Below are 21,935 nucleotides of genomic sequence, written 5' to 3' on the forward strand. Positions count from 1 at the left end.
ATGTGAATAGTAATTTCTATTAGGGATATTATGAAGAGTAAACAAATGACTAAAAATAGTGACTGACACAGAGTAGGTACTCTATAAATAATGGCTATTATTATTAAATATTATAGGAAATTTGTAGACCATACATACTTTGTTTAAGGAGGGTTTATGCAAAAGATAAAGAGCCAGGTCCCTTTAATTTGTTGTGCTTGGTAATCATTTATTTGACATTTTCATCTATACTAAAAAGATCTTTAAAATATTTCAATTAAGAATAATTTTATTTCTATGACTTACTACCAAAATCATCCAAACTAATAAAGACTTCATTTCTAATTATCTAAGAACTGAATTGTTCTCAGACTCACATACATTCATTTCTATCAGTACTTAAGAGTTTCTCAGAACATTTCTTTGGGTTCAATCTAGACATAGTAAATGCATGTTAAATGTACTACACTCATTTGGATAAATATTTTTAGTCTTGGTCATTTATTCCTTTGTAAGGGAAATATATACGAGCCTTTTTCATTTGCTAAAAATTAATTTTATTCAACATCACCATCCCCTGGGATTTAGTCATGCCAAAGGTTGCATAGCATCTGATTATTTCATCTTGGAATTGTGAAATTAAAATTTGTTCTGCCAAAGTTCTTGATAGACAGTAAGTGGTGAAAGTCAATAAGCTCTTACTAATGTATGTCTTTAGTGGCTTGTTTTTAAGACTGTGGTAAGACTATGTGATTAAACTTAGGTAAACCTTAACTCACAGTCTTCTTTATTTAAATTTCTTTTTACTGAGATATAAATCACACCAAAAAAGCATTGTATAAGTTTAAGGTGTACGACATATTGTACATTTATATATTGCATTATGATGACCACCATAACATTAGCTAACAATGCTATTATATCATTTTTTTGTGTGTGGTGGAAATAGTTAAGATCTAATCTTTCAGCAACTTTGAGGTTATAATACAGTGTTGTCGTCTATAATCACTATGTTGTGCAATAGATCTCCAGGACTTATTTATCTGCCAGTTGCACGTGTTTACCCTTAAACATCTCCCCAATGTCCCTACCCCCAACCCCTGGTAACCACCATTCTACTCTCTGTTCTTATGAGTTTGGTATTTTTAGACTCCACATATAAATAATATCATACTGTATTTGTCTTTCTCATCTGACTTATTTTACTTAACATAAAGCCCTCTAGGTCCATCCATGTTGTCACAAATGGTAGGATTTTCTTTTTTCTCGTGCCTGAATAGTATTCCATTATATATCACATCTTCTATATTCATTCACATGTTGACAGATACAGATTGTTTTCATACCTTGGCAATTGAGAAAATGCTGCAATAAAGTGAGAGTACGTATATGGCTTCAATATCCTATTTTCACTTCCTTTGGATATATACCCAGAAATGGAATTGCTCTATAATATGGCCCCTGGAGAAGGTCTGTTGCTGCTTATTATTATTAAATATGTACAATAAGTCACCATGGGTCCTAAGAAGGTTAGTTGTAGCAGCAAAGTGAAAAGGAGAGTTGTGAGAACATAGGATTCTGGAATGGATTAATTCAATTTACATTATTTCTAAGGGGGGAAAATGAATGGGTTTTTAAATTGCTTCTTGAACAGCCTTCTGGAGTGAATTAAGTTTGAGAACTGAAGTTTCACTGTATTTTGTTGAGAATTTTTCAACTAGGGCACGTGCACTTGATGCCCTTGACCAGAATTGAACCTGTGACACTTTAGTCCACAGGCTGGTGTTCAAACCACTGAGCCAAACTGGTTAGTACTACTAGCAGTTGTTTTTTTATCTTTATTGTTTAAAGTATTACAGATGTTCCCCTTTTTCCCCCATTGATCCCCTCCACCCTGCATCCACTGTACCACCACCACCACCACCACCCCCCCCCAGACCTTCTCCACACTATCAGTCTTTATTACAGAAAGGATTTATATCTCAAGGGGCTATAAAAGTGAGGAGAGTGCCTCCAACATACTATTAGTTCTTTGAAGCATCTCTGTGCCTGGCATTTTACTAAGTGGGCAGTAAATATTTCACTTGTTTAATGAATGTTCACTAAAAACTTACTGAAAAATGATAGTGTGCTTGGTAAACTGTATTACACAAATATGCACAGATATTCATTGTATTTCTTAAAAGCTAAGAAGTAAATCAGTTTGGATGAATCTTTTCCCTTCATTTGTTTCCCTTCTGGTTTGACTTGAATAAATTCATTAAAGACTGAAAAGTTACTTTAAATTACATGCATAGTTTCAAATGAGAAGATATTAACACTGATGAAGTAAATTTTTTTTTAAATGTAGATCATTTTATTTTTTAAATATATCTTTATTGATTTCAGAGAGAGGAAGAGAGAGGGATAGAAACATCAATGATGAGAGGAAGTCGTTGATCAGCTGCCTCCTGCAGGCCCCCTACTGGTGATTGAGCAGGAAACCAGGGCATGTGCCCTGACTGGGAATCGAACCTCCATCTCCCGGATCCTAGGTCAATGCTCAATCGCTGAGCCACGGCCAACGGGGCTGATGAAGTAAACTTTTAAGTACCACTGTGAAAACACAATTGAGGCAATGACTTTTCCCATTTATCAGTGACAAAAACATATTAATAGAACATTAATTGCTAGAATAGATAATGCTTAGTTTACAGGTATAAAATTAGAATTCTATTAGGTTAAATGATATTCATTACTGTACTTTCATAATGTCATTGATGTTCCTGTTGAGTTTTTTCTTATTATTACTATAAAAACTCAATAACATCATTACCTATTTGAAATTTCTAATCTGAGTGACAAGTCTCTGCCTTAACTGAGTGGAGGATGGTGGGGGAGAGAAGAGGAAGAGCATGGGGAAGAGGCGAATGACAAGGAGGCTCGTAGACTCAGCCATAATAAAATATAATGTCTTTGGATCCAAGAGGGCATAGAATAATGTTCCTGGGGACCATGATAATTACTCTCTAGCAAATTGTTCTTTGAACTTGCAAGATCAACTTTGTCCTAAGATTCAAGTCCTTCTTGAAGTATGATGAAACATGCCCTCCATAATTCAAAGAAAGGCAATGGCAAGTATAATTAGGAGGGTTTCAAAATGTATTCTTAACCAAAGAATACAATATGAGTGGGGTTTTTACAATTATAATAATCAGTCCTCTAATAAAGAATCTGTAAAACTTTAAATTTAAAAATTAATATTGCAGAAATGCAGACTTCTTTAAACTAACAACTAAGTTTAAGATTCTTCTTTGATTTAAAACTGTTGATATAACGTCATTACATTTTAAAAGCAAGTGAAACATATTTCAAATTATCTGACAATTGTTATTTAAATGTCATTTACCAAGAAAATACCAACAAGAAAAAAAGGTAAGCCCTATTTTAATACTTAGGGTGAATAGATCAGGTTATCAACTAACTTCAAGGGACTATTTCTAAAGTTTCTCAGGGTGGGGGGTGGGGGAAAGTAGTGTACCATTGACCCACACCCATCAGACCTCAGAGCTCTGAGTATAAGCACTCCACCCACGCACAGCTGCATGGCCCAATTTAAGCATGTGATTTTGAGAGGAAAAAGTTGGAAAAAAACAGAGTCAGAGATTGCACAATTCAGGAGATTTTTGCCAAAGTGCTCCCCAGCTTGTCTGAGGCACCCTGGATCTGGCTCTTTGACATGCTGAAAGGGCTTTCCTTGAACTCCATAAAGCCAGAAGCCGGACTCTTCTAGCAGCCAATTGATTCTCCTGGGTCAGATGACCCAAGTTCAACAGTCTTGTCACATCTGGACTGCAGCAGAGACTTTTCTTCTCTTTGTTGTTGTTTCTAGCATCAGCCCAACACAAAAGTAAACTAGCTAAATAATATTCTGTCTTTCTTTTGATATTTTCATGTGATTTTGCTAAATAAAAATAGGACAGAGTTTGTTTTTTAATCAAGATGTGGTAGTAGGCTTCTCTTTTCTTTATATTGTGGTTTTTCAAGAAAAAATTCTCGTAAAAAAAAATTTAAATATACTTACTCAGTAGTACACTATTTGTGGCCCTGGCCAGGTAGCTCAGTTGGTTAGAGTGTTGTCCTGATATGCCACGGTTGAGCGTTCCATCTCTGGTCAGGGCACATGCAAGAAACAACCAATGAATGCATAAATAAGTGGAACAACAAATTGATGTTTCTCTCTCACTTTCTCTTCCTCTCTGTTTCTAAAATCAGTTTCAGAAAAATAGTGCACTATTTGAAAACCTGGTCATAAATAAGAAAAATGGAATTTTTCAATAGTAAAAACCTGATAAGGCCAACAGAAAGAGATATGAATAAGATTTTTTTTTAAACATCATTATTCTTACAAAGATAAGAAATGACCCTTTATTCCATGTTATACTTGTATGGAAAAAGATATTCAATAGCTTGAATACATTTAACTTAAAACACACACACACAAAAAAAATCCCTGGTTATAAAGTTCTTTCCTTTAAACAGAAGGAGCTGGGGGAGCGAAGAGAGAAACAAACAAAAATTGGAAGAAAAAAAGAGAAAATGTAAAGCAATAATAAAATGTTCTTTAGTGTCAGAAGGCTACAGTAATGTTCTTGGAAGTGATGACAAGTGCTCTCTGATAAAGTGTGGTATGCACTAGGACTTTTGTGTTTGGTTCTTCATAAGCAATTGTCAGAGAAGACTCTTAATCAATGTATGACTATTAGAATTGTTCTGGAGTCCTAAGAGGGAAAATGCACAACTGGCAAAGTTTTTCCAACACAAGTAAGTACATAGATATCACATATGGTCCTGCTGTGGTTTGTAACACATCAAGACACAAAAATGCACTTTAGGATTCTGTTTTTCCCCTACTATTTTTATTTATTAAGTTATTTACTTATTCACTTATTCAGTACTATTATTTACTTATTGCTTATTTGCTTACTATCTCAAACATGAATTTTCTCTGTCTGTACTTTGGCTAGGGACCGGCATAATTCTGCTCTGATGCCTGGATGATTGATATTTTAAGCCCCTTCAGCAGTCTACAACCTCTTCCTTCTGAATCCAAATTGGAAATGACTCCTTTATTTGTACAAAACCTTGACACTTCCTATTCAACACCATGAACTATCCCCTGGAAATAGTTACCTTAATATTTTGATATTTAGTTACTTTATACTGAAGGCATCTGCACAGTACAATAGGTCCACTAAATCCAATAGTCCAGCCACATGACATATGTCTTCCTGATCATGGCCATTAAAAGATACAGTGTATATGGAGGCACTGGCCCTAAGGTAACCAGAAGATTTGAAAGAATCCAATAAAGAAAGATATTTTATACATCCTGTAAAATTGTTCACTGAATAAATTATGACTTGTTCAATCAATGAAACCAAGTACATTCATTAAAAATAAAGATTATGAAGGCTACAAAAACATGAAAATGTATATGATATAATAATATCTATTTTTAAACAGTGATATTTAACATTGTAAATATACATGCATTTGTGTGTGTATACATATACTCACTTCACTACAATCTTGTAAACCTACTGAAAAATATACATGAAGAGCAAATGAGTCAGAATGCTCACAGTGACTATGTGAAAATGGAAGACTACGTACTATGATTTTTGTTTCTCTTCTATTCTTCAGATGTTTACATAATTCAGTTTGTTTATAATCTTTTTTAAAAGAAAGGATTTATAAATTATTGTGCAAAACTCTTCAGATCATTTTTTAGTTATCTATTTTTAATTTATTTTATTTTCTTGACAGTATTACAGATATTCCCTTTCTCCTCTTTGCCCCCCTCCACCCAGCCCCTGCCCCACCCCAGGCCTTCACCACACTGTTGTCTGTGTTCATGGGCTATGCGTATATGCATATAAATTCTTCGGTTAATCTCTTCCTGGCCCCCCTCTCCTCTTCCCTTTGAGATTTGTCAGTCTGTTCCATGATTCCTTGTCTCTGGTTTTATTTTATTCAGCAGTTTATTGTGTTCATTAGATGCCACATGTAAGTGACATCATGTGATATTTGTCTTTCTCTGAATATGTGTCTTCCTCTGACTGGCTTATTTCACTTAGCATAATCATCTCCAGGTCCCTCCATGCTGTCTCTAAGGGTAACAGATCCTTCTTCTTTATAGCTGCATAGTATTCCCTGGTGTAAATGTCCCACAGCTTTTTTATCCACTCATCTACTGATGGGCACTTGGGCTGTTTCCAGATCTTAGCTAATGTAAATAATGCTGCTATGAACATAGGGGTGCATATATTCTTTCTGATTGGTGCTTCAGGTTTCTTAGGATATATTCCTAGAAGTGGGATCACTGGGTCAAAAGGCAGCTTCATTTTTAATTTTCTGAGGAAACTCCACACTGTTTTCCACAGTGGCTGCACCAGTCTGCATTCCCACCAGCAGTGCACTAGGGCTCCCCTTTCCCCACATCCTCGCCAGCACTTGTTTGTTGATTTATTGATGGTAGTCATTCTGGTAGGTGTGAAGTGATACCTCATTGTGGTTTTAATTTGCATCTCTCTGAAGATTTGTGACATTAAGCATTTTTTCATATGTCTATTGGCCATCTTTATGTCTTCAGATAAAATTTTTAAACAAATCTACCATGACAAATAAAACTACATTGATATATATATCTAGAATATATCCACCATCACTCAGATAACTCTTTAAAACAGATGCTTACCCCAATTAAAATGCACAAATAAAACCCCCAAATGAAATTTCTTTAGTTTCCAAAAGGCACAAATCTTTTATTTATGACAAAACTTTAGCCGCAAAATGGAAATCCTCTTTTCTCTTGAAATAAGAGAATGCAATTGGAATTTTTTATCATAGAAAACAAAGGGGAACAGTTTTAAAACTATTAAGAAAATTTTTGTATGTTTTGAGAAATTGTGTTATTTCCTAACATAACTGTTTTAATTTAACTGTTATTTTCCTGTTTTTAAAAAATGGGGTAATCATTCCAAAGAGAGAAAGATAAAATGGCTGCCTTTTGTAGTTTTTTAAGATGTTTAAGGATTCTAAGTACATTACGCTGAAATCTAATCACATATCTCTAGATCTGTCTGTAATATTATTAGCATAATATTCTCTTAGCACAGCTCCACCAGCTTTTAACCTGCCTGACACTTTTCCTGTATTTGTGCTCTGTTTAACACAAGCAAACCCGCAGCTTCCTGTGTGATGGTGATAACATATGCCTGGCTTTGTTGTTGGCTGCTGGAGTGAAAGGGAAGGCAATGCCCTTTAACCTGTGTAAAGAAGAATGAGGCTTATCAGATCCTCCCCAGATATCATTAAAGGAAATGGGCTGAGAAGGCTGCCTTTGGTAGGAAACATATATTTTAGAAAACTGTCATTGCTAATCTTTTTTGTCATGGCTCTAGAAAATCACCTCTGGAAATTTCGGTCCTTTCAGACAATGAAACCAAACCAAGATAAACTGAAGAAAGTAACAAGAAAAGCATAACAGCCAATAAATTATCCTCTTGAAATCACTATGGCAAATGCTCTTTGCCAAAAAAAATGTACTCACTATGATTATTGGAAATTGAGTCTAAAGTCCAGTAAGTACTTAAAGGGTAAGGAACTAATGCACATTTTTAGAAACTTGTTTATATAATACAAACATATTTTACTTACATTTAAGTTGCAAAAGGTTTATTCCTAAATTTATTCAGTCTTTTGGGAGGTTACATTAGGTAGAATATTGATGGTCATACATTCAAATTTCCTTGAACCCAACCAACCTCTGCTTTCGTGTACACAAGGAAATAGCTAAACCTAACAAACAAATTTAGTAAAGCTGCAGGATACAAAATTTACTTATAAAAATTATTTGTTTCTATACACTAACAGCAAGCAATCTGAAAAGAAATTAAGAAAACAATCCTATTTACCATAGTATCAAAAAGATAAATACTTAGGAATAAACTTACCCAGAAAGGCAAAAGATTTGTATACTTGAAGCTACAAATCATTCTAGAAAGAGATGAAAGGAAACACAAATAAATAGAAAGACATCCAATGTTCATGGATTGGAAGACATAATATTGTTAAAATGCCCATACTACTTAAAGCAATCTACAGAATCAATGCAATTCCTGTCAAAATTCTAATGGCATTTTTACAGAAATAGAAAAAGTACTCCTAAAAGTCATATGGAACCACAAATAACCAAAATAATCTTGAGAAAGAAGGACAAAGCCAGAGACCTCATACTTACTGATTTCAAAATATATTACAAAGCTAAAGAAATCAAAAGAGCATACTACAGTTGAGATGGACAATAGATTATGAGCATTTCCTGGTACTTTCTCTGTAACTTCATCCCTTTTCCTCGACTAAAAAAATTATGTATCAGGAGGTAAATCAGGGCACTTGAAACAACAAATAAATGATCTCTAGAACCTCTTTTGTTCCAAGAATTACAACTCTATGAAAGCTTAAGGCAAATTCAAAAAGATCCTTTAGATAATCTAAATAACATAAATTTGCTTCATTTCTCCAGTAATCTTATTACATTAACTGAACACTATCAAGAATGAATGTTTCATATGTACTGAAAAAAAGCAAAGTGGTTGTCCCTCATTGTTTAAGGGCTAATAAAATCCTAAAATTATTCCGTATCTATTAACATTTGCAGAATTATTTTATTAAATATTGACAAAGACATATGGAGTTTATTATTCAATCCCAAATCCAGCCTACTTTCTTATTAGCACTAACTTAATTTTAAAAATTCATGGAGCCTGGCCAGGCATGGCTCAGTGGTTGAGCATCGACCTAGGATCCCGTAGATCCTGGTTCCATTCCAGGTCAGGGCACATGCCTGGGTTGCAGGCTCAATCCCTAGGAGGGGGAGTGCAGGAGGCAGCCAATCAATGACTGCTCTCTCATCATTGATGTTTCTATCTCTTTTACTCTCTCTCCCTTCTCCTCTCTGAAATCAATAAAAATACATTTTTTTTAAAAATTCATGGAATATCTTATATATAAATGAATAATTCATTTCTAACATCTTTTGAGTTTATTTTTGAGTTGCAGTTGTGTATGGGCACTTCCTTAAGTCTAAAACTTTGGCCTTTGCAAAAAGTTTGATATACAATAGACTTAAATCTAAAATTATCTTCCTTATAAATTATTAGAATAAAAATGTTTTATTAACAAAAACATTCCATTCTTTTGTATTACTTTATTCCAATATTTCTGCAGGGCCCATTGCCCTCTCAGGCTATTCCCAGTGGGCACATTCCTACATTAATGGCAGAGAGTACAATTCTTTAAACACAGAATTTCCTGTTCAGTAGCTGAAAAATTACAAGGATTTTTGTTTGCAATAACTTTGAGTTAAGTAATTAATAGTAATAACAGCACATATTTGATAGATCCTAAATAATAATGTGAGTCTAGGTAGAAAAATAATTTTCTATTTTGTTCTAAAGACGTTATGTTCTTTCTTCAATTCTCCAAAGTGAATGATATATTCTATTTTTTATATTAAGATTATGTATGTCTAAATAATAAAATATATCAGTCGATCAACTCTATACTAACCACTATGAGACCTCAATAATGGGCACCATGGGCAATACATTCCTATTGAGACTCATTAAATATTCTGGTTAGTTCTTTCCCTTTTAGAGAATAATCTGAAAACCTAGTTTATGTTTGACTCTGGAAGAGAATGGCAATATTCTAAGCAGTAAACAAAAACTGCAGTTTTTACAGCTCTGATACTAGTTCAGAAAGCATTGAAGCAAGCCTAGTAAGTGGATCCCAGGACAAATCATAGAAGCCTAAAATTGTAATCATTTAAATGAACTGATAGGTTGGAATTCCTCAGGAAAATATTTAGGCGCCAATCCATTTCATGTACAACATGATGATATTGTAGAAAGTCATCAGAATTCTAAAACTGTGAGCTCCAGTTGCAACTTGAACTGGCTTTTACCCTGGATGATATTTTCTCAGCAAGAATTGCCATCAACTTCAAATAACATAATGAAATGTCTTAAATAACAAACACATCCGGTTATCTTACATAATAAGTAATCTGCAGGTGGGCAATTTCAAGGTTTGCTGACAAGCTAATGCAAAGGTTCTGGGACTTTCTCTCTACAGTTCTCTTGGAGGCCTTTCCTTCATGCTTGCAAAATGCCTGCCATGGCTCCAGATACTGTTCATCTTAGAGGAATCTGGAAGGGGGAGGGAGCAGCCAGTGGCACTAGAGGATGATAAATTTGTGTTCCTCCTTTCTTTTTATAAGAAAGGGAAAAATCTTTCCTATGTGTTCTCCAACAGGTTTTCCTTAGGTCTTATTTGTCTCCACAGAGATATGTGGCCATACCTGGGTGCAAAGGATTGTGGGAAAGGGACTCCTTGGCTAAGGAAAATGTGATTGCCATGAATGGCTCAGACCCTTTATGACTCTGCACAAATAAATTTGGGATTCCATTAGTATTAAAAGGGGTTAAGTCTCAACAACAACAACAACAAAGGAATAAACTACTGATAGATACAATAACATGAATGAATCTCAAGAGCATTATGTTATGTGATAGAAGCCAGACTCAGAAGGCTACACACTGTATTACTCAATTCATGAAATCCTTAAGAAGGCAAAAGTATAGGGACAGAAATCAGATCAGTGGTTTTCAGGGGCTATAGTTAGGGAAGGGGATTGACTACAAAGGGGCATGAAAGCAATTTTTCAGATAATGAAAAAATTGTGTTAATTGTGGTGGTAAACTATTACCTAAATTTGTCAAAATTCATAGACCTGCATATCTAAAAAGGGTTACTATTGTTATATTTAAATTATACTTGAATAAACAAACAAAAAAGACTTCTCTTGTAGAGGCACTTAACAGTGTATATTATAACTCCATTATTATTTATCCTGAGATTTTTAGCATATTCTAAAACTCTACATGGACATCTAGAATTAAATCAAAAATTTTAAGATCCTACCCCAAAAGTAGCCTAGGCCTGGAAGATCACTTCAGTAGAGACTGGTTAATTAAGGAGGGGCAGAAATCCAGGTGTACCAGAAAGTACCTGGGATAATCTTAGCATTGTTTTAGCCAAAATTATTTGCCATGGTAAGCGAAATGCGGAGTTAGACTTGGCCAGAAAATACTCATTTGGTTGCACAATCTGTGCCCAGTATTCAGAATTAAAGATGGCTAATTAAAATAAAGATGTGATGATCATAATAGCGGTCACATTTCAGTATAAAAACTTTTATAAAATATTAATCTTACAAAAATTTTTATATAGAAATTTCTTCCATAGAAAACTTTATTTTAATTTTAAAGTGTTAGCCTCTTTATACTTCTCAAATTATATCATTAATACGCTAATTCAAGAAAGTAAAATTCAAAATACTTAATATTTTCTTGCACTAGTTAAGCCCCAGAACTTAATCTTATTAAACAAGACAGTTTAGCCCAGCAGGGCACGGCTCAGCAGTTGAGCATCGACCTAGGATCGAGGCAATCAGGGTTCGATTCCCGGTCAGGGCACATGCCCGGGTTGCGGGCTCGATCCCCAGTCAGGGGTATGCAGGAGGCGGCCGATCAGTGACTCTCTCATCATGGATGTTTCTATCTCTCTCTCCCTCTTCCTTCCTCTCTCTGAAGTCAATAAAGATATATTTTTTTTAAAAAAGAGACACTTTAGTGTGTAATTTTTGGTATAGATAATGCTCCTGAATTAACCACCAAAGTCATGCTGGATAAAATTCTAGACACATTTCTTAATGAGTATTATCCATTGCTCCAATGCTTTCATCAGAACAGTGTTGGGCCCAGCCAGAGTGGCTCAGTTGGTTGAGCATTCTCCTGTGCACCGAAAGATTACTCACTGGGTTGTGAGTTCAATCCCCAGTTGAAGCACATAAGATGTATCTCTCTCACATCGATGTTTCTTTCTCTCCCCTTTCTTCTCTAAGCATGTCCTCGGTGAGAATTAAAAACAACAACAACAACACAGTGTTGGCACAATGAGAACTGAGCAGAGCAATCACTAAAAGCAGGCAACAGGCCTAAAAGACTTATAAATGACTTTCCCTACATTATTCCTTTTGGTTTAGTTCACATGGTGCTGTTTTTATTAACCTGTTAAGTATACACAATAGATAGTTTGAATAAAATCTGATAAATTTCATATCTATGATTTTTAAAATCCAGATGTTTAATATCATGTAGACCAAATATTCAAATATTTGAATATTAGTTCTTTATTTTATCTAAATGTTTTGACATTTTAGAAATAAATTAGGAATGAGAAATAGTGGGACCAAAATGAACCAAGTAGAATTTTTATTTTGAGTAAATTTTGAGAAACAGTTGACAGTTGGACGATCTCCAATATCTATTTGAACATTTGCTACTTGCATCCACCCATTTCTGTGGTTAATCTTGAGCGAACATTTAGCAATCAAGAGTACTCCATTCGTTTAACTTTAAATGTGTAGCAGCTCCCACCAAGTTTCCCAAGATTGACTTCAGTGGGATATGTGTTTCCTAGTTGAAGATTCAAACATAATACCATTATAAACACAGCAGTTCTGCTGAGTAACCAAACTTAACCTCTCAAACAAAGCATTTCTATTAAAATAACTTGTTTGGCACATCATTAGGGTTGTACTATTATTAGTTCAAGGCAAACAGATGTCTTCCTGGATGAAACCCAAACAAGGCATCTTTTTTCTTCTTTTTTTTTCTTTTTTTTGGCATGTGGGTGATGTGCTAAATTATACTTTTTCCAGTTCAGTAGGTTTTTAGCATTAGAAATGGATGCAATCTTGTAATTCCATTTCAATTGAATTTTTAATCTGCTCTTTTACAGTGGATATTACAATTTAATTCTCTACCAAAAAAAAAATACAGTAAATTCCATGTTTTCTAAAAATATACATATACTGGTCAATGACATAAAAAGTTCAAAATCAAAATATGTGTAATCCTTTTGAGAGCATCAATATCCATTCTTTTAAAAATTAAAAAAAAAAAGTGTTAATATTCCCAAAATGTGCATAGTAATGTCAAAAACTAAAGCTGCCCTCAACAATACCACCATTTGTGAAGGACTTTAAAATGGACTAAACACATATGCTGCAACTTTTTCTTTTAATATAGCAGCAGAAATCCTCTTTCCCCTTTTTCTCATATAAATAAAAACACATTTTAACAATGCTTTCCACAGTTAAAGCAATTTTTTAAAATTTACTCTAAGTTAGTACATCTAAAAGTTAAAAGAAGCGTTGCGGTGACCACAGTTGTCCCATTATACATCCTTCCCCACCTCCCTTGCCACCATAATGGTTACATCACTGTTCTGGCCGATGGGATGTGAACCTGAGCAAGGTGTGCCGGTTCTGGGTCGTCTCCTTAAACACAAATTGTGTCCTCTTGTTTCCCTTCTTCCTCTTTGGCCTCTTTCCACTGGTATGTGGGCTGCTTCCAAGGAGTTAGCTGCAGCACCAGGAGACAAGCAACAACAAAACTAAGGAACCTCGATTTCTGATTGACTTTAAAAAGAAGAGATGCTTGCTTTCCCTGAACTGCTTACCTGCCTCTGGAATGTTTTTGGAGCCACTGTATATTTATTGTCTGAGCCACTGTATATTTATTTTTCTTTTGTTTAGCCTATTTGGTTCATTAATTTTTATACTGTGGTTAATCAATATAAATATAACATGTGAAAATGTTTTAGAGGTCATATTATTTCTGCTATCTATTTAGTGGAGTTTCCAATCCATTTGGTTCAAGTAGGAACAGCTTTTCTAAAGGGATACAGAAAAACCAGATCCGGTCACCCAGGGTATTGTACTGTGATGACCATCATGACTTTTTCATGGTTGGATATATGACCCATTAAAGCACCCCCAATCATTTTGTTAAAACTACCAGCAAAATGCCCATCTTCTCCTTCATAGCTTAAAGGCACTAAGTACCAACCAAGCTTGAATTCTTGAAGCTCCCTTGGCTACCAAGCTAGGAAAATCTGCCTGGAAGTAAATGTAACACAAAAGAAAATCCCAAGAGAAAAGGAAAGAAGGGGATCTTGATATCATTTAAGGTCCTGCATCCTTAAAGCTGTGTTAAAGCTACATGTAGCTGAGGCTTTCCACTTTTGTGGACCAATAAATTCCCACTTTTGGTTAAAACTAATTAAAGTTGAATTTTTATAGTTTGCAATGAAATAATTCTTGACTCAAACAACTGTTAATAATAGTTATTTTAATTGACAGATATATCATCAAGACTTTTCATCTAAAAATAGTTCTTAACTTCAAAGTCATCCCTATGTTCCCAAGAATGGCAGTTGGTTGGAGATTATTGCTAGTCTTATTTTACATGATCATTCTGGTTTATGATAAGCTAAATCTGTGACATTTTCAATTCCATTCCACCAAGTCTGATTAACAGCTTTAGCCTATTACTTCTCTCCTGTCATCCAAACACACAAATACCCTTTACTCTCATACATATTGCCATAAACAAATAATTTAATTATTGTATATAGAATGTAACTTAATAACATTATCATTTGAGTTATAGTTTTTTTGGTAATATGTAGCACCTCTAGCCCTTGTTTTAGCTAATACAAGAGATGTGAGATTTATTTAGAAGAGAACTTTAAATTATATAAATATATAATTGGAACCTATTATTGTTCCACTCTGTATAGAGTGAACAAACAATATAAACTTAAATATGCTTTATTAAAACTTTATTAAAACTCAAATTAATTCTACTAATTGAGGACTTGGGAGTCTTGGCTACCTCTGATTGCTATCAATTCACTCAAGGGAAAATATTTGAGCACTCTTCGGGATTCATCTAATCACAGATATTGTCTCAAATGTCTTCCTCAAAGTCGTGAATGCTGAGGAAAAACTAGAGTCCCAGAAGTTGACCTCATTGAATAGCCAGCATCACCTGAGGCCTCTGTCTGCATCCACTTAGAACCTTCAAACCTGGAGGCAGTAATCCTGTCCTGCTGTTATTTACCCAGTTCAGCAAGAAGTTCAAGCCCTCAGTGACCATTCCTTCCAAAAGCTGTCATTCCCTCACCACTTAACACTTCACCTCTAACTGGCAATGCTCTTCTCTTTCCCAACACTTTGCTTTGTACCAGCTGGAATTCTTTTTCATTGTTTTGTTTTGTTTTTAAACTAGTTTATGTAGCAATCAATAAATACTACTTATGGTAGGAGACAGTATTAAGCATGGATTTAATTCCTCCTTTGTTGTTGTTTTTATAAATACTGAGAAAATTGTTCACATAATGTGGGATGGAACAGATGGGAATGGAAGTTTTGGTATTTGCAATGTAACTCAACTATTTGAACTTCTTTCAAGTTATATGCCAAAAATCACATATTTCTCTATTATCAAAAAGTATATTTTAATGACCTATCAGCTCCTTCAGTCACTTAGAAAGCAAAGAATTAGAAACATCAAGGAATTTCTATTTCTCAAATGTCTTTGTTTCTCAAACGCCTTTAAAAGAACGTGTTTCTGAGCTATTAGAGACATTCACTTTCTTATCAATAGAAAATTTTCTTTTGTTTGGTGTCTCAGTGATTTTCACATTCTGTGGTGATAAACATCCAGAAAACAATGATTTTGTTTTCTAAAATGAAAGAAGTATGATTGCAAAAGGAAAGTGGAAAAAGAAGACAAGCATGATGGTTTAACCAAAGTTCTTGGGCCGATTAATATTAGAGTGAATACTGGAGTTAAGAATCTGGACATTGACTCTTCTAAAATTGTTCCAAGCCCATGTACTTTGTAAAGTTTTCGTGGACTTCAAGAGGTTCATTTATATCAGTTTGAAGACTGCTGATCCACTGCCTCATAAAATCCCACCATTACGTCAGCTGGACTTAACAAACCTCGAGTGCCATGTTCTCTTGCTCCCTTTCTTTGAATATCCATATCCCATCAAAATATAGTCTACGGTCTATATTCACTCTTGTGCTCACCTCCTAGGTACTCCTCAATATACTATAAATAGTAATTCATTCTCAAAACTCTGCTGAGCCAGCTCAAGTAAGAGTCACTGGCAATTTCCTAATTTACAAATCCATGAACTTTTTTTATTGCTCAAATGGCTGAACTTCTTTGCAGCATTTTTCTTGATATTTATTACTCTCTCTGCCTACCACTTTATTCCCTTCTTTCGAGCCTGTTTTCCAAGACTTACTTTTACTGTCAATCCTAAAATGTTATTCTTCTGCAAGGTTTCTGCCATTGGCCTTTTTCTGTCCGCATTGAACTGCTCTGCTGGATGATGTAATCCACTTCTTTGACACCCCCCAAATCATGGTAACTTCTGTATCTACGGCTCAAACATGTCCACTTGATGTATGTGCTTTATAACCAAATCCTGGCAGATAGCTTCCCTTTGTTGTCTGCTTACACTGCCTTTAATGGCAAAATCTGAACTCATGTTTCCTGCCAAACTTGTGACTCTTCCTGGAATATCAAATGTTAATGAATGCTAACACCAAGCAATCTAAATTAGAAAATGCCAAGAGTCTTTCTCAGTTCCTCAACCTTCTGCTTCCATAGTGACCAAGTCTTATTGACCAATGCTCTAACATATATATCTTCTCTATATATCCTTTTAACAAATATTTATTGTGCACTTATTATGTTCTAGATACTATTCTAAAAATAATAGAAGAGAAACTAGACATGTTTCTTGTATTTTTAGATGTGTCTGTATTTACTATGTACACATGTGTATGTATATACGTATGTATGTGCATATGTTTGTATATCTTCATCTTAGAATTGTACCATATAGTATTTCTTCAATCTAAATTTTTAAAAGATTGTTTTGCAAAAACAATTTACCTAACATTCTCTAAATTCTTTCTCTACAGCATGGAATATTTTAATATCCCAAAATGTCTATAGTTTAGACTGTTTGATATTGGCTTTTTATTATGTATTTGATTGATGTTGTGAGTAAATCAACACTAAAATAATTCTTTTACTATGAAAAATAGCCTGAAGAAGTGGAAGTGTTTAATATTTTGATTGGAGGGCTTACATAGTTGGATCCATTTGTCAAAACTTATTCAGCTTTACATGTGAAATCCATGCATTTTATTCTATGTAAATTGTGCCTCAAAAGCCTGATGGGGAGTGGGGGATGTACCTGGAGGTAACAAAGTAAACTTGGAGTAAATGAGTTCACAAAATCCCTAGAGAAGTTCCACGTGTCACTGAGTAAAGGTTACTATTTAGCTGTAACAAGCAGTGATGACGACATTATCTCTCTTTCTGGAACAGCGATTTTCACGGCACACATAAACTAATTACTAAAATCCTACCACTCGCCAGGAAATTACATTATATTTTTTGCTAATCTGACCAAAAAACTAGGTATAATTTGTATTCATTCACAGCAGGCAGCTATCGTTGTGTTGGCTGTTGTCATTTTTCTATTTGACAATCTAGGAGAAAAGAGGTCAGAGCCCCTGACTCAATAGTCAGGAATTGCATGTTTTAAACATTCTTGTAGCACACCAGTTGAAAATTGCTGTTCTAGAATATCTTACTCTCCTGGGGCCTACTTTTAGTTCTGTGGATGTAATTATATTAGCTTCATTACAAAGAAGGAGGTGTGAGGTAGGCAAACTGCCACATATTAACAACTGATTTCTTTTTTTTACGTGCTGCCTACAAGAAACATATTTTTTTGTTTTTGTTGTTTGTTTGTTTTCCTTATTGTTGAATTTATTGGGGTGATATTGGTTAACAAAGTTGTAGAGGTTTCAGGTGTACAGTTCCACAACACATCATCTGTACACTGTATTGTGTGTTCACCCCCCCAAGTCAGGTTTCTTTCCATCACCATTTATCCCCCCTATACTCTCCTCCGCCCCTCGCCTCACCCTGGCAATCACCCACTGTTGTCGTGTCCACGAGTTTTTTTCTTTTTTTCCTTTTTTGCTCAATCCCTCCACCATCACACCCACCCAGCCCCACCCCCCCTACAGCTGTCAGCCTGCTCTGTACCTACGAGTCTGTCTCTATTTTGCTCGTTAGCTCATTGTATTCATTAGGTCCACATGAGTGAAATCACATGGTACTATTTAATGTAAGGTGAAGCTAACATTCAGATGAATCAGGGGCAACACAAAGGCAAAGCCAATGATGCTGCATTGGGTAGTCTGAGGGCAAAAATATAACCTAAAAGTGTCTAACTCATGAATTACCCAACATGTTCCCTTAACAAGAAAGATTTGTCACTTACACTTAGCATGACACCAAGCTAGTCAATTATTACTCATATCCTTTAAAGCATATTTATAAAGTAGATAACAGAAAGGGGAAATGCAATGCTTTTGATCTTCTCTAATGTCCAAATTTCTTTCATAACCTAGTGAAGAAAAAAGCCACTGACTGAAACCCAAAATACAGATGCAGGAAACATCCTCATTACTGTCATTCCTGCATGTGACTGTTGGTTTTTTTCTATTCCCTTGATGTAGATTAGCTTAACTAATTTTAGCAGCTGACATTAATTTGAATAGGTAAAATAAAAATGAACATTTCAGTAGACAATGATTACTATAATACATGAGCTGATTATATTATTTAATCTAAATTTCCTGTCATCATCCTTGGAAAGATAAACAAAAACATGTTTATGAACAAGCAATGATTCTTCATTGTTCACCCAATTATTCAAAGTGCTATGCTGACACCTAGTGGAATAAAAGTTTCCCGTGCTGCCAAAGAATTTATATTTTTAAGTTTTTCACACTTAAATTAACCCTTAGACTAAATACACACACACACACACACACACACACACACACAATGTGCATATGATAAATATATGCCAAAGACAATATTGCATTGGGGCCAATTTAGTAAAAAATTATTTGAACGCAGATGCTATTGAATCTCAAATAACCAAGTTCTATAAAAATTAGATTATGTAAAAGTAGCTATGGAGTTTATTTTTATTTAATCAAAGTTTTTAATGAACTTTTAAATAAATTTAAAGAATCAATGTTTGTTAAGATTTTAAAAAACGGTCTCTCTCCTTCTACATCCATTTCTCCTTCCCCAAAGGCTAATCCCTTATTCTAGTTGATTCTTTCATTTTTATGTCTGTATTTTCAAACAATGCCTTATTTTTCTACTTACTTCCCACTCTAGAAGTTAAGGGTTTACCTTTTTCTCACCCCTACCCCACCATACACATTCACCCTTCCCATCAGCTCATGCTCACAAAAGAGTTCCATCAAACTTTTAGATAGGTCATTATTCAGTATGTTAAAATATCACAAATATGTAAACGTTAATCAGAGGAAAGCCATGTAGTAAAGTATGATTATGTTTTGCATTTCTGTGCAATATTTCTAATCCTAGAACTAATAAGTGTTTGCCTCTAAGCCTGGGTTCCCTAGAAAACGAGCCTAAGGTAAAACTTGTATGCCAGTATCTCACTTGGGAGTGAAAACCAAGGGATGCAGGAATAAAGGAAAGCAGAGAGGGGCAGAAAAATAATGCCAGCAGGTATGAGGGAGTAAATTATTGAGCTGACCTCCACTTGGATCAAGCACAGGTGATTGTTCCATCTTGCAGGACCATCTTCAGAATGTTTCAGGACAGTCAGAAGAGGGGGCAGGGAAACTTATCCACAAGTTCCCATCTCTCATTAACCTCTCCAGGTTAAAATCTGGTGTTAAAATCTCAGCATTTCTGAGCCCCAGCCATACTGGTTTGCCCATGGTTTTACAGGCTTTAGTATCAAAAGTCCTGCTTCCTGGGCACCCCCCTCAGATCCAGGAAAACCAGGACAGTTGGTCACCAGAAGAACATCTGAAGGACATCTCATGCCTAACAGCAGCAGGTCAGTGTGAGGAATGGAAGGCCAAGACTGAGGTGCCGTCAGGGTGGGCCCACATGAGTCAACACAAACTCCTATATTCATTTGGATGTCTTTAATCCTTGAGAAGAGCATTGCACCCAGTTCATTTACCTATCTTCCTTACACACACACACACACACACACACACACACACACACACACACACACACGTTGAGATTGGCAGCCGACTTCTTGGATGTCTTTAATCCTTGAGAAGAGCATTGCACCCAGTTCATTTACCTATCTTACACACACACACACACACACACACACACACACACACACACACACACACACACACACGTTGAGATTGGCAGCCGACTTCTTCCACTGACTTCTGTCACTCTTCTTTCCACCTCCTCAGGGCATTCTCTTCCACACAATTCCAAGGTCTAACACTCAGTTTTTTTTATATCTTAATCTGGAGCAACAGTAATTTATTAATTTCTGTCTTTCATGACCAAACTGTATTGCTAAAGGGGCTAAAACATAATTTATGAACTTCAAAGTTTATCAATGACTTGCTTGCTTCTAGCACTAACCATTTTCCTCTTCCCTGGGGCAATATGCTTCAAAATATAACTTGGAGCAGAACGCTGTGAATTTAAAGGAGAATTTAATTCCCTAATTTAATATTTGCAAAATATTACGCCTGTCACACATTCTTAAGAAGTGAAGCAAACATGGGATAATCACCTGGCTTTTAAAATGTTTTTAAAGTCTTAACTGACAGATACAAAAACAAATGTCTTACAGCTAGACTGAAGTTCTGTCTAGCAATCTGTGCTTTGTCTTTTTAATTTTTGTGAAAACATGAATATTGCTACTTTTGTCATCTCCCAAAATGGAGTTTATGAGCCTATATTCAGTTTACATAATGACTAATGTGTTTTAAACATCTAACCTTTCTGAAAATGGTGTTTATCACTTACACATGGAGTATCATTATCTAATTATAATAAGTAACACAACAGTTTTACCAATTATTTACTATTGCTTGTTTTTCAAAGTTGTCTTCAAGGTCATTCTTAAGTAACTATATATTACACATAATATATATGGAGATAAAAACATGTATGGAGGTATATATGAGATTTATATTTTGTGTGTATACACACACGGAGAAAGAAAGGGGGGAGGGGGAAATAGTGGTTGAATAAAGGGCCTACACTCTGAAACTTGGTTCATCTTGTTATACTGAAAGTGTAGATTGTCACTAACTTATTTTGAATTTTTTAAATAAGTATTAATAGATAAATTAAATGAATTCAATTTATAATTTCTTTTGATTTGCAAGAGTGTTTTTCCTAATGTATAATGTTTTACTTTAACATCTAGCACCATTAAATTGATGGCAAAGTTGGGGGTATGGCAGTGCGTATGTTAGTTGTTATTGGTCGGAATAGGAGACTAGAAATAAAACTCAGTAAGTTAAAACCTTAGACCTAGGACTATCGGATGGTGTTTATTTGGAGACCTGACGTGCAAGCTGCCACTTCCATCACCTTCTTTCAGTTCATGGCCTTTGGCCATTTTCTCTTCTACTGCTGACAGAATCTAGCTGTGGCCTCTTCCCACGATAAAACGGGGCAAACACCCTCCATCTTTGTGTGACCGGGTGGCTATCTCCTGCTTTCAGTTTCCTACAGGGGTTCCAGTCATGTGGCTGCTTTCCTTGACCCAGGCTTCGTTACAGCCCTCGCCCGGCACGAGTGACAAAGCTCACAGACAACTTCAAGCGCTGGGACAACGCTGCACACCTGGAAAACGTTATTCCTTAAATGGGGATTTGTACACTTAAATGGCATAGTCTATAATAGACCCCTCCCCAAACATGCAATTAGAGACCCCCACCCCCCCCACGCCACCCCTCCCCCACTCCCGTCCCCACCTCCCCTCCCCCACCCGCCCCCACGCCCCCGGATTTCAGGGCCCCGCTTCCCAGGCGAGATCCCTAACTCCTCATCTCTCATCTTCCCCAGGGA

At 35.4% G+C, this 21,935-nt stretch overlaps 1 long non-coding RNA gene across 1 annotated transcript; it reads right to left on the bottom strand.

Moving 5' to 3' along the window:
* Positions 1–2,378: 2,378 nt before the first annotated feature.
* LOC148092595 (uncharacterized) lies at positions 2,379–8,504 on the bottom strand. Its single transcript, XR_015714899.1, has 3 exons — positions 7,977–8,504; positions 4,043–4,128; positions 2,379–2,574 (listed from the first exon to the last, which is right to left on the bottom strand). It is a non-coding gene; the product is annotated as an uncharacterized LOC148092595 (long non-coding RNA).
* Positions 8,505–21,935: the final 13,431 nt, after the last annotated feature.

This window comes from Miniopterus natalensis, chromosome 8 (genome assembly GCF_054644295.1).
Source record: "Miniopterus natalensis isolate mMinNat1 chromosome 8, mMinNat1.hap1, whole genome shotgun sequence".
In the NCBI taxonomy this organism is placed as follows: domain Eukaryota; kingdom Metazoa; phylum Chordata; class Mammalia; order Chiroptera; family Miniopteridae; genus Miniopterus; species Miniopterus natalensis.